Consider the following 10,681-nt stretch of genomic DNA (forward strand, 5'->3'; position numbering starts at 1 on the left):
TGGGAGGATAGGCTAAATGGCTGATGGGCATTTAGGAGGGCACCTTTTGGGAAGAGCACTGGATTTCATATAAGAGATGGATCACTGGGTCCTATTCCTGAAGCCAAGATTACACTGTATGTTAACTAACTGAATTTCAATTAAAAAAAAAAAAGTTATATACTTTAAGCCTAAAGAGAGAGATAAAATATTAAAAAATAGAAAGTTGTAGAATATAAATATCAAACATAAAAATGTTATAATGTCTATCATATCAGACTATGTAGATTTCAAGAGAAAGAATATTATCAAATACAAAGAGGGATATTTCATAATAATAAAAGGTCAATTCATTAGCAATACATAACAATCCTAAATCAGGTATGCACCTAATAACACAGGTTTAAAAACATAAAGTAATAATTATAAAACTAAGGAGAAAACAAATAATACACAATTGCAGTTAGCACTTTTAATATTCCAGCCTTAGTAATTTATAGAACAAGCAAATACAAAACATAGAATATTAAAGGGCAAATTGACCAAAGTATCCTAGTTGACATTTATAGAACTCTCTATCTAATAACTGCATAGTGTACAATCTTCTCAAAAATTGATGATACATTCACCAGAATGAGTATAAATTAGGTTTTTTGAAAAAAAAATCAGTGAATTCCAGGGGTCCCTAGGTGGCTCAGTTGGTTGAGCATCCAACTTCAGCTCAGGTCATGATATCATGGTTTGTGAGTTCAAGCCCCACATCGGGCTTGCTGCTGTCTGTACAGAGCCTGCTTCAGATCCTCTGTCCCTCTCTCTCTGTCGCTCCACCACTTGCACTCTCAAAAACTTAAATAAAACATAAAAAAATAAAAAACTCAGTGAATTTCAAAGAATTAAATTCAGTACATAATATTTTCTAATCTAAATGTAAATTTGATATTAATAATAAAAATAGTAAGCAGTATAATTCTAAATCACTGCAAATGGTTCAAAAATATCACAATGGAAATTTTAAAATTAATTCAAAATAAGTGATACTGAAAACACAACACATAAAGCTTTGTGAGATGCAGCTAAAGCAGTGCTTAGAAGAAAACTAATATTAGAAAATAAATATAATTTGAAACCAGCCATATTGCCTTTTATTTTATGAGTAGGAAAAAAAAGAGCAAGACAAACACAAACTAAGTTGAAGAGTGAAAATAATTTTTAAAAATGAAAGAAAGAAAACAGACAAATAATAGAGAAAAATAATGGAATTTTGGTTTTTGAGAAGATAAAATTTATAGCCCCTCTGGCTTAATATGGAGAGAAAAAGAGGGAAAGAACAATCTAACAGTGTTACAAATTAAAGAGGAAACACTACTACATTTAGACTAGAGCAGTTAAAAAATAACACAGAATTAGTATTAAAACAATATTCCATATTTACCAAAAAACCTGTAATGCCTATTCATTAAAAACCGAAATTAACTAAATTTATATAGGAAGAAATAGAAAAATGCCCACAGTCCTATATCAGTTAAAGAAATTGAATATGTAAATAAATGCCTTCCCTCAAAAATACTTCTAGTCCAGATACTTCACCAGTGAATTCTATCAAACATTTAGGGGAAAAAAATAATTTAACTCTAAACAAGTGCTTACAGAGACGAAGGAGAAAAAATACTTCCAAACTCATTTTGTAAAACCAGAATAATCCTGATCCCCAAACCCAAAATGAATATTACAAGAAAAGAAAATGGACAGCAATATCCCTCATAACAAAATAGTAACAATAAATGCTAGTAATATTTAAATCATGATCTACTAGGATTAATACCAAAAAAGTATTGTTTTAACATTTGAAAATCAACCCATGTAACTCAGCATATTAACAGAATAAAAAATAAAAATACTAACTTTGCCTCAATGGATGTGAAAAAAGACTTTTGATTATTCAAAATTCATTCAGGATTTTTAAAATTTGCTTTATACAGAGATACTTTTATGAAGAAAAAGAAGATTATTTACTTATTTTTTTGAAATAGATCATATAAATAACAACCATTATTACCAAAGTCCAGACACCATTTGCTATTATATATATGAATCATCAGACATGGTATTATGGGCTAAATTGTGTGTGGCTAAATTCATATGTTGAAGTGCTAATCCCTAGTACCTCAGAATTTGACTGTAATTGAATAGGGTCTTTAAAGAGGTAATTAAGTTGAATGAGATTATTAATGTAAACTGTAATCTAATATATTCATTAAAAAAATATTAGAACTTATACAGAGGGAAGACCATATGAACACACAGGAAGAAGACAGTCAACTACAAGGCCTCAGAAGAAACCAATTTTGATGGCACCTTGATCTTAGACTTCTGGTCTCCAGAACTGCAAGAAAGTTGATTTCCACTGTTTAAGTCACCCAGTCTGCAGTACTTTGTTACAGCAGCCCTAGCAAACTAACACACGTGGCAAAACATTTCATTTAGACTAATGAATGAAATATGGGACTTTGAGACTCTTTCTGATTTAGGGGCAGTAGCCAAAGAGGGAGGGGAACACTGCAGGACCATGATTTGCTTTTTGGATGCAGAGTATATCTCAACACACATTTATTGAATATTTAGCCCAAACTGGGAAAAGATTATGAAGTTTATTTTTTAAGAGTCAATATCCTTAGTCTTTTATTTTTTATTTGCACTCTTCTCTTGACAAATAGTAACATGACTTTGTCTGTAAGTAAAGTACATGGATTTGCAGGGGATGGTGGTGGGGGGTGGTAAAGGCCTTACATATTTGATCTTGTCTATTTGCTACCTTCATTTATGATAAAGATAGTCCAAATGTGTTCTACAGTTAATGGTACGGAAAAAAAGTATTACACAGAATCCCAGATGTTTCTCTGACAGTTGGGAATATCTAATGTGGCTCTGACTTCTGTAAGGGAATCAAAGAGTCTTCTGTGACTTTCCTTGTTTGCTATTTCTGGTCTTCAAAGACCTTTTGAATTATGTACTATACAATAGAATATTCTCTTTGACATTGAAAACTTTGGTCTACTAGTCAGTATTTTCAACCAAAATATATTGAACTCCTTCTGTGTAAAGCACAGTCAGAGAAACAAAAAGTAATCAAAGGATCAGATCCTGGCTTTCAATAAAGCTCCTAATCTAAACACAGATAGACCTAGAAAAATCCTTCATCAATAAGATAATGGCAAGTCAAAAAGAATACCAAAGGAGGAGAGATAGAAATAGACAGGAAGATCCTCTTCCATCTCCCACCACTAGAGAGAGAGAAAGAATATTGACATTTGACTATAAAGGTAAAAGTGATGTGATGATAATGTCACTTAAGAAGGGAAAGAATTTGAAGCAACAGCTTGTCAATTACATGAACACCTCTGTAAATAATTGGAAAAGTGAAGAATTAGAAAGTAAGCTATCCAAATTTAGTGTTTGAAATACCAAATACTATTTAGTGTTAATCAAAGCCAGGAAGGGGAATCATCTTCCCTTATCTTTAAATCATACTTTCCCCAAGTCTTTCCCTCCCTCCCTCCCTCCCTTTCTCCTCCCTCCCTCCCTCCCTCCTTCCTTCCTTCCTTTGTTCCTTCCTTCCTTCCTTTGTTCCTTCCTTCCTTCCTTTGTTCCTTCCTTCCTTCCTTCCTTCCTTCCTTCCTCCCTTCCTTACCCTCTCTTCCTCCCTCTCCTTCTGTCCCTCCCTCCCCATCCCTCCCTTCTTCCTTCCTTCCTTCCTTCCTTCCTTCCTTCCTTCCTTCCGTCCTTCCTTCCCTTCCTTTTCTCCTTCATTCCTTTTTTTCTCTCTCTTCCTTCACTCTCTTTTTCTTATTGTGTTAAGACTACTTAACATGAGATCTACCCACTTAACAAGTCTACCCACTCTTAACTGCAGGCACTATATTGTATTTCAGATCTCTAGAATTTATTCACCTTGTATAGCTGAAACTTTATACCCATTGAACAACAGCCTTAATCTTTTCAGTAAACCTAACATCTGAGATCTTGCTAGGGTGTTTCCTACTTTCGTGTTTAGCAGAACTTAAGGTGAACAGCAAGAATGGAAAAGAGAACCCTAATCCTTTGTCCCTGCCGACTCCCTCTGGACCTACAAGAGAAGAACTCCCTTGAAGCATCTAGTTTCAAGCTGCACTAGGAACATGCAACTCCACCCGAGATCTTTGCACAGAACGACACATCCCTTTCTCCAGCCCACTCTAAATGGGAATAGGAAATGGGACTTCACTGAAAGTAGAAAACATCAGGTGGGAAGTTGAGGTGTTCAAAATACATGTACTATATAAATGATATTTGTATCTAAATAATGTCTCAAAAAATATAAAAATAATTTTCAAGAATCTAAATTACCCCTTTCTAGGCATGGTTATGTAATTAATTTTCCCTGTAAAAACCTTTTTTGTGTCAACCATGAAAAAGAAAATTTCATCCTTGTTTCTGTCTGAATTAATTTAGAAAAAATGTTTAGTGGGGTCAGTTACTAAGATTTCTTAAAACTATAGATTAAAGAAGCTACATTTTTTTTTCACTGTGCTCTGTTTTAAGTGAGGCAGTACTAAAAGCAGTGGGGCCTTGAGGAATGAAGAACAGCCTTATCCTATATTTAATTTTTTTTTCTGGCAAGGGTCCGGCAACAAAGCAGATGTTAAAAGTGACATTTAGAGCTTGGGGAACCAAACTTGATGCCACTACCACAATATGCCACAGCCAAATCCTGGCAAGGATTACCTTTATAGAGAGAACACTAGATTCCCTCGGGGATGCCTTGAGAAAGAAAACAGAAACACTGAAGTAGGGGGATGAAATATCCAAAATGTAGCATTTTGGCTAAAAGAAAAGGGTGTTTAAAAACTGTGGCTCTGGAAAGAAAATCATAGTCCACTACTGAGGGAAAAAATAAAGTCACAAAATGCAACGTTTAATGTGAGCCCTTTATGTATAAATGTGTAATATATGGATATAGATACATCTATATAAATAAAACACACAAAAGGAAAATATCTGAAAATAAATACCACAAAATGTCAACAGTGCTTAGAGTAGAATATGATTTTCTTTTCTCTCTTTTGAATATTTTAATTTCTAAAATTTATGATATGTAAATATAGACAGAACTTTTAAAATTTTTAAAGTTTTGTTCAGATAATTACAGTCTGTGAACCATCACATGTCCATAAGGGCTTTACTATATATATAGTTCCAGTAACAAACATACTAATCAACGCTTGTCTCTCTTCTTCAGTAAACTCTGAGAAACTTGAGGTCAGGGACAGGGTATCTTATACCTGTGGATATCCAAGTTCAAAAACCAAGGAGAAATATAATTAACATGTAGGTACTTAGCAAACTTAATTATTGTAATTAGTGTGTAATCATTAATGATCCCCAATTTTACAGATGAGAAATTGAAGCTTAGAGATATTAAGTAGCATAGTGAATGTCCTCCAGTTAAGGAGTGCTAGGGCCAAGATTCAGGTGCATATCTGTCTGACCCCAAATTAACGTTGGTATTAAAATTTGATGCCTGTTAAATGGAAGACAAGAAGGAAGAGCGGCAAGCCAGGAAGACCTAGGAAAAATTTAAACTTATAATGGAAAGCAAACGAATAGAATACAAAATAAAATTCCTAATAAATAATCATTTTTTTTTTAATTTTTTTTCAACGTTTTTTATTTATTTTTGGGACAGAGAGAGACAGAGCATGAACGGGGGAGGTGCAGAGAGAGGGAGACACAGAATCGGAAACAGGCTCCAGGCTCCGAGCCATCAGCCCAGAGCCTGACGCGGGGCTCAAACTCACGGACCGCGAGATCGTGACCTGGCTGAAGTCGGACGCTTAACCGACTGCGCCACCCAGGCGCCCCATAAATAATCATTTTTAACAAGTAGAGAAAATACACGCATTGTGAGCAAGAATGTCTCCCTGGCGGATATATTCATGTGGGAACTGAATTACTGGCACTCGACAGTTGTAGCAGAGATTGCTATCCTGAAGGGAGGCTGCTTTCAGGGGATATCAGGGCCTTTCCAACTTGGTTCTCCTATAATATTTTATTAGGGCCAGTCTCCTGTTGTTTTAATGAAGGCCCCAGGTGATTTTTAGGACAGAAACTTGTTTCTTTCCTTTGCTATCCTCTTTCATTTGGCAGCAATGCATCCCAGTGGTACACAAATGAAATATTATCAGAGGAGATTCAGCAGCAGTGAAAGACCTAATGAATCACAAGAGAGAGGCCCTTTGTTGCAATGCATTCACAAAAAAATCATGGATGTCAATGTAGTCCCACACGTTTCATGAAGTTTGCTAAATAATTAAAAGTTATACCATTAGCAGTATTTCTGGGGCCTTCCTTATGCTTAACTTTTATGATATCTTTAATTAAAGAGGATATATGCAGAGGTGAATGCTGGGATATGCTAAGAAAGTAGGACAGGCTCAGGTTATCCTAAAGTGTAGATGAAGTAGTTGATTTCCTCTCTGGCACTTATATGTAGAATAAGTTTGATGAAATCATTTACCAAGTAACTCAAGAATGTGGATATCAGTTAAAGAGCCCTAACAAATATTGCAATTTAGAGCTACCTATTTTCTAAGTGCACAGACCTAAGTTTGCTCTGCCTTTGACGTAAGTCCAAAGGCATGAAGATTGGGATGAAAAATGGGAGAATCCAGGTCATTTCTTCTTTGTTTCTCAAGCTCATGGCTAAAGAAAACTGTTTAATTCAAAAAGTAAATTTGATCTTTTGAGGGCACTTAGGTGACTCAGGTGGTTAGGTTTCCAACTCTTGGTTTTGGCTCAGGTCACGGTCTCTCAGTTTGTGAGATAGAACACCCTTTCGGGCTCCATGCTGGGTATGGAGTGTGCTTGGGATTCTCTCTCCCTGTCCCTTTGACCCTGCCAGGAGTGGGTGTACATGCGCATGCTCTCTCTCTCTCAAAATAAATAAACTTAAAAACAACAACAACAACAACAACAACAACAACAACTTGATCCTTTTTCCTACATCATAAGTCCCAGGGTCACAAATATTAAAAGTACTATCTATAATATTTAATGAATAGAAATGTCCTGTTAGTAACTTTTGGCATTCCAGAGTAAAACAAATGTCTTGTATTCTATTCTCATAGCATGAATCCATAGAAAACAGTATATATTTTCATGTATTTTATTTTTCACCTAATCGCTTATTTCTTATCTAGATTCTCAAAGCCTTTAATCTTTACAAGTAGCACAAAATAAATACATCTGGAAGAATTGAACAGTTATCAAGTTCAAAAAGTTCTGCCAGAATGAAACAAAGAAAGGCAATTTTCTCCTCAGAAGTCTTTTTGGGAGAGAATATTAAGGGATTAACTAAACTGATATTCCAGGCAGTCTGGTGGGCTCAGGGTAAATATAAATGCTCACAAAGAACCTACCATCTATACTGAATACAGACTTAAAAGTAGACAATTATACAATTTTTGAGGTAGGTATACTGATGAAGCCATGCACATGTGTTAAATGTGCACTAGGGAGTGACTCCTAACTTAGCCACTGGGGTAATGGGAGGTCTTCCTGAATATCTACTTGAGCTGATATCAAGCTGTGTGGGTGCTAACCAGGCAAATGTGTGGAGTAGAGTAAAGTAGAGTAGGGAAGGGCAAGCCAGGCATAAGGGGTAAAATTAACATAAGCAAAATAGTGATAAAATACAGTGGGGAAAGATGAGTAGGTTTAAAATACCAGATTGTAAATTATAAAGCAGAAAATAAAGAAATATGGAACTGTAGAGTTAGGCAGGGGACAAACCACAGATAAGAATATTTGCGCATGGAGTTTATCTTTGGGGAATTACTGAAGAGTTTAAAGCAATCAAGTGGTATCATAAAACTCAAATTTTAAATGGATTCCTTTGGTGATCACATGGACAATGTATATTTAGACTAAGAGCTGTGGGTTCCATGGGACACTTTGGGAAATAGAAAAACGAAATTTTTAATGCAAAAAGAAGAAACCACAAAGAGGCAGGAAGGAAAAGTCTGAAGTACCAAAAGAAACTGAAGACTATGTTGTTACGACTTTAAAAAAGTAAAACATTATTTTGCAAAGTCAAAAGAGATTCACAGTAGAAAATGAAACAGGGCAATCCAAGGGAGACAATTATAGAAGAATGTCCAACAGCATTCTAATCAGGAAATCAGTAATGCCTTCAAGAAGAGCAGTTCCTGTGAGCAGTAAGAGCAGAGGCAGTGTCATGGGTTATGAAGCAGACCAGGGGTGAGGAAGAACTGGTTTCAGAGAATGAATAAGATCTAGAAAAGTTTGTGTAAGAAGGGTAGAGAGCAAGGATCCTTGAGCAAGGATCCTTGCTCAAGGATCCTTGAGCAAGGGTGTGCATGGAGGCCAAGCTAAACAGGCCAGAAGAGAAGGAAAAGTTGAAGATACGGAAAAGAGGTGTCTACAGAGATAATGTCCCAGGGGAGATGTGAGAAGAGATCTTAAAAGGTAGAAGAGTTGAAGGAACAAACCCTCAGAAATGGGGCAAAGGAGCCACGTGTTTATATCATCAATGGGGAAATGAGAATTTAAGCCTCAATTCCTTTTTTCTTTTAGTTTATTTTTATTTTGAGAGAGAGACAGAGAGGGAGAGAGAGAGAGCAAGTGGGGGCGGGGCTGAAAGAGAGAGAGAGAGAGAGAGAGAGAGAGAGAGAGAGAGAGAGAATTCCAAGCAGGCTCCGCACCACCAGTGCAGAGCCCAATGCAGGGCTCGAACTCACAAACTGTGAGATCTTGACCTGAGCTGAAGTCAAGAGTCCAACACTCTACCGACTGAGACACCCAGGTGGCTCAATTTCTTAATAAAGGGGTGACATAAATAAAAGGATTAACCTGATACCAAGACAACTTTGGTTTATTTGTATTGTTTACTCTTTATAGAACAAAATATTAGGCTGGCACAAGAAAATTTTGTTAGTAGTTTTAAAGAGCATCTGGAAGATCATTCTCTTAACAATAACACAACCATTCCTTCATCTGAAGGGTCTGAATATGCACCTTCTCTAGGGAAACATACTCACCAATTCTATACAAGTATATGTTCCTCATCACTAGCTCTTTACGGATGCTCAAAATAGCTATGCAGTCATATCCTGTATTATGGCCTGATATACTGACAGTAAATCTGTGACAAAGGGTAATGTCATGTTTTCCCTCCTCAAGGATACTTAGCCTAGAAAGAACCCTGTTCTTGTTTAATTGGCATTGATTTTCTGAAAATTGACTATTACTCTCAAGTTGTAATATTTTTTAATTGCTTGAGATGAAAAAACACTTCATGTGGTGAGTCTTGCAAAAGGAGCACTCTTTCTAATGTCTTTTGTTAATTGAAGATTTTGCTACTTGTTTGTAGCTCATTCATTTTGTGTTTAGATATGAATATTTTTCTCACTGTCAGAAAACTTTGATGAGTGACATCCAATTAAAAATAGGGCTAAAAGGGTAGTAGTATTATTAAAATCTAAAGTTTCTCAAACTAGCAGATCAATATATCATGTTTCTCTCATTCCCTGACTTTAAAAAAAAAAAAAAAGATTACATCCCCACGAACATTTTATCCCTATAGATGCCTCATACCTTCACTCAGTTACAAGATAAGGATAGCACCAAATTTACCATAAAGGATGCACAGAATACAAAGGGATCTAAATCACATATGATAAAATAGGCCATTTTTATTTTCAAACACTCTTTCCACAGATGTCCCAACCTCTCATTGCTCTGTCTGGACCCCATTGCTATGAATACTAACTGTTACATCCTTCTTAGGAAGATATCCAACTACATCTCACTTTGAATGGCATTGGGTTCATCCTTGGGAGGTCATTAGGGAGGGTAATTATTAGATTTTGGATTCCTTACTCCTAAGAAGTCTAGTAATAAGTAATATCACATAGCTCCTTCCCACTCCAAAATCATAACTTTGGGGATATATACAGACTCATTTGAGATCTTTTTTCTGTAAGCCTGGCACTGTCCTAAAGGATTTACATAAATTACTACATCCAATCCTCACAGCAGCTCTGTGATATATTCATTAGTCACATTTTGCAGAAATGTAAACCAAGGAAGCTTAAAAAATTATCCAAATATCTCTAACTAGTTAGTGACAAAGAAGGACCCAGGAAGCCTGAATAACTAGGTAATTAAAGGCAGAGCCAAATATAAAACTCAAGTTCCTAACTTGCAGACTAATGACACACAGAGGGTTCAAATAAATATTCAACCCCTTGATAGACTTACAAATTTAAAATCTCCAAAGAGCATTCCTGGCATTGATTGACACTGACATTTTCAATACTGAGGATACACTGTCTTTCTTCTCCAGAGACTGAATGCTCTGAAGTAGGAAAATGATCAACCACAGAGCATGTCGGGTAAACCTGAGTGATTATGTCCCCAAATACACTATCCCAGGCTCTATCACTGATAAGTACTGATACACCCTGCTGACAAATGTATATTCTTTCCCTTGTTAGGGTTTTCACTTCCAAAATAGTTTCAGTCACCCCAGGGATGCTTACATTTATAACCTGGAAGACACTCATGCCCCAGTTATGGCAACTTCCTTCCAAGATTCCCCTGTTTGTTTCTTCATAGGACCAGGACTGCAGTCCCTCTGCTGTTG

Source organism: Neofelis nebulosa, chromosome 6 (assembly GCF_028018385.1).
Source record: "Neofelis nebulosa isolate mNeoNeb1 chromosome 6, mNeoNeb1.pri, whole genome shotgun sequence".
Classification (NCBI taxonomy): domain Eukaryota; kingdom Metazoa; phylum Chordata; class Mammalia; order Carnivora; family Felidae; genus Neofelis; species Neofelis nebulosa.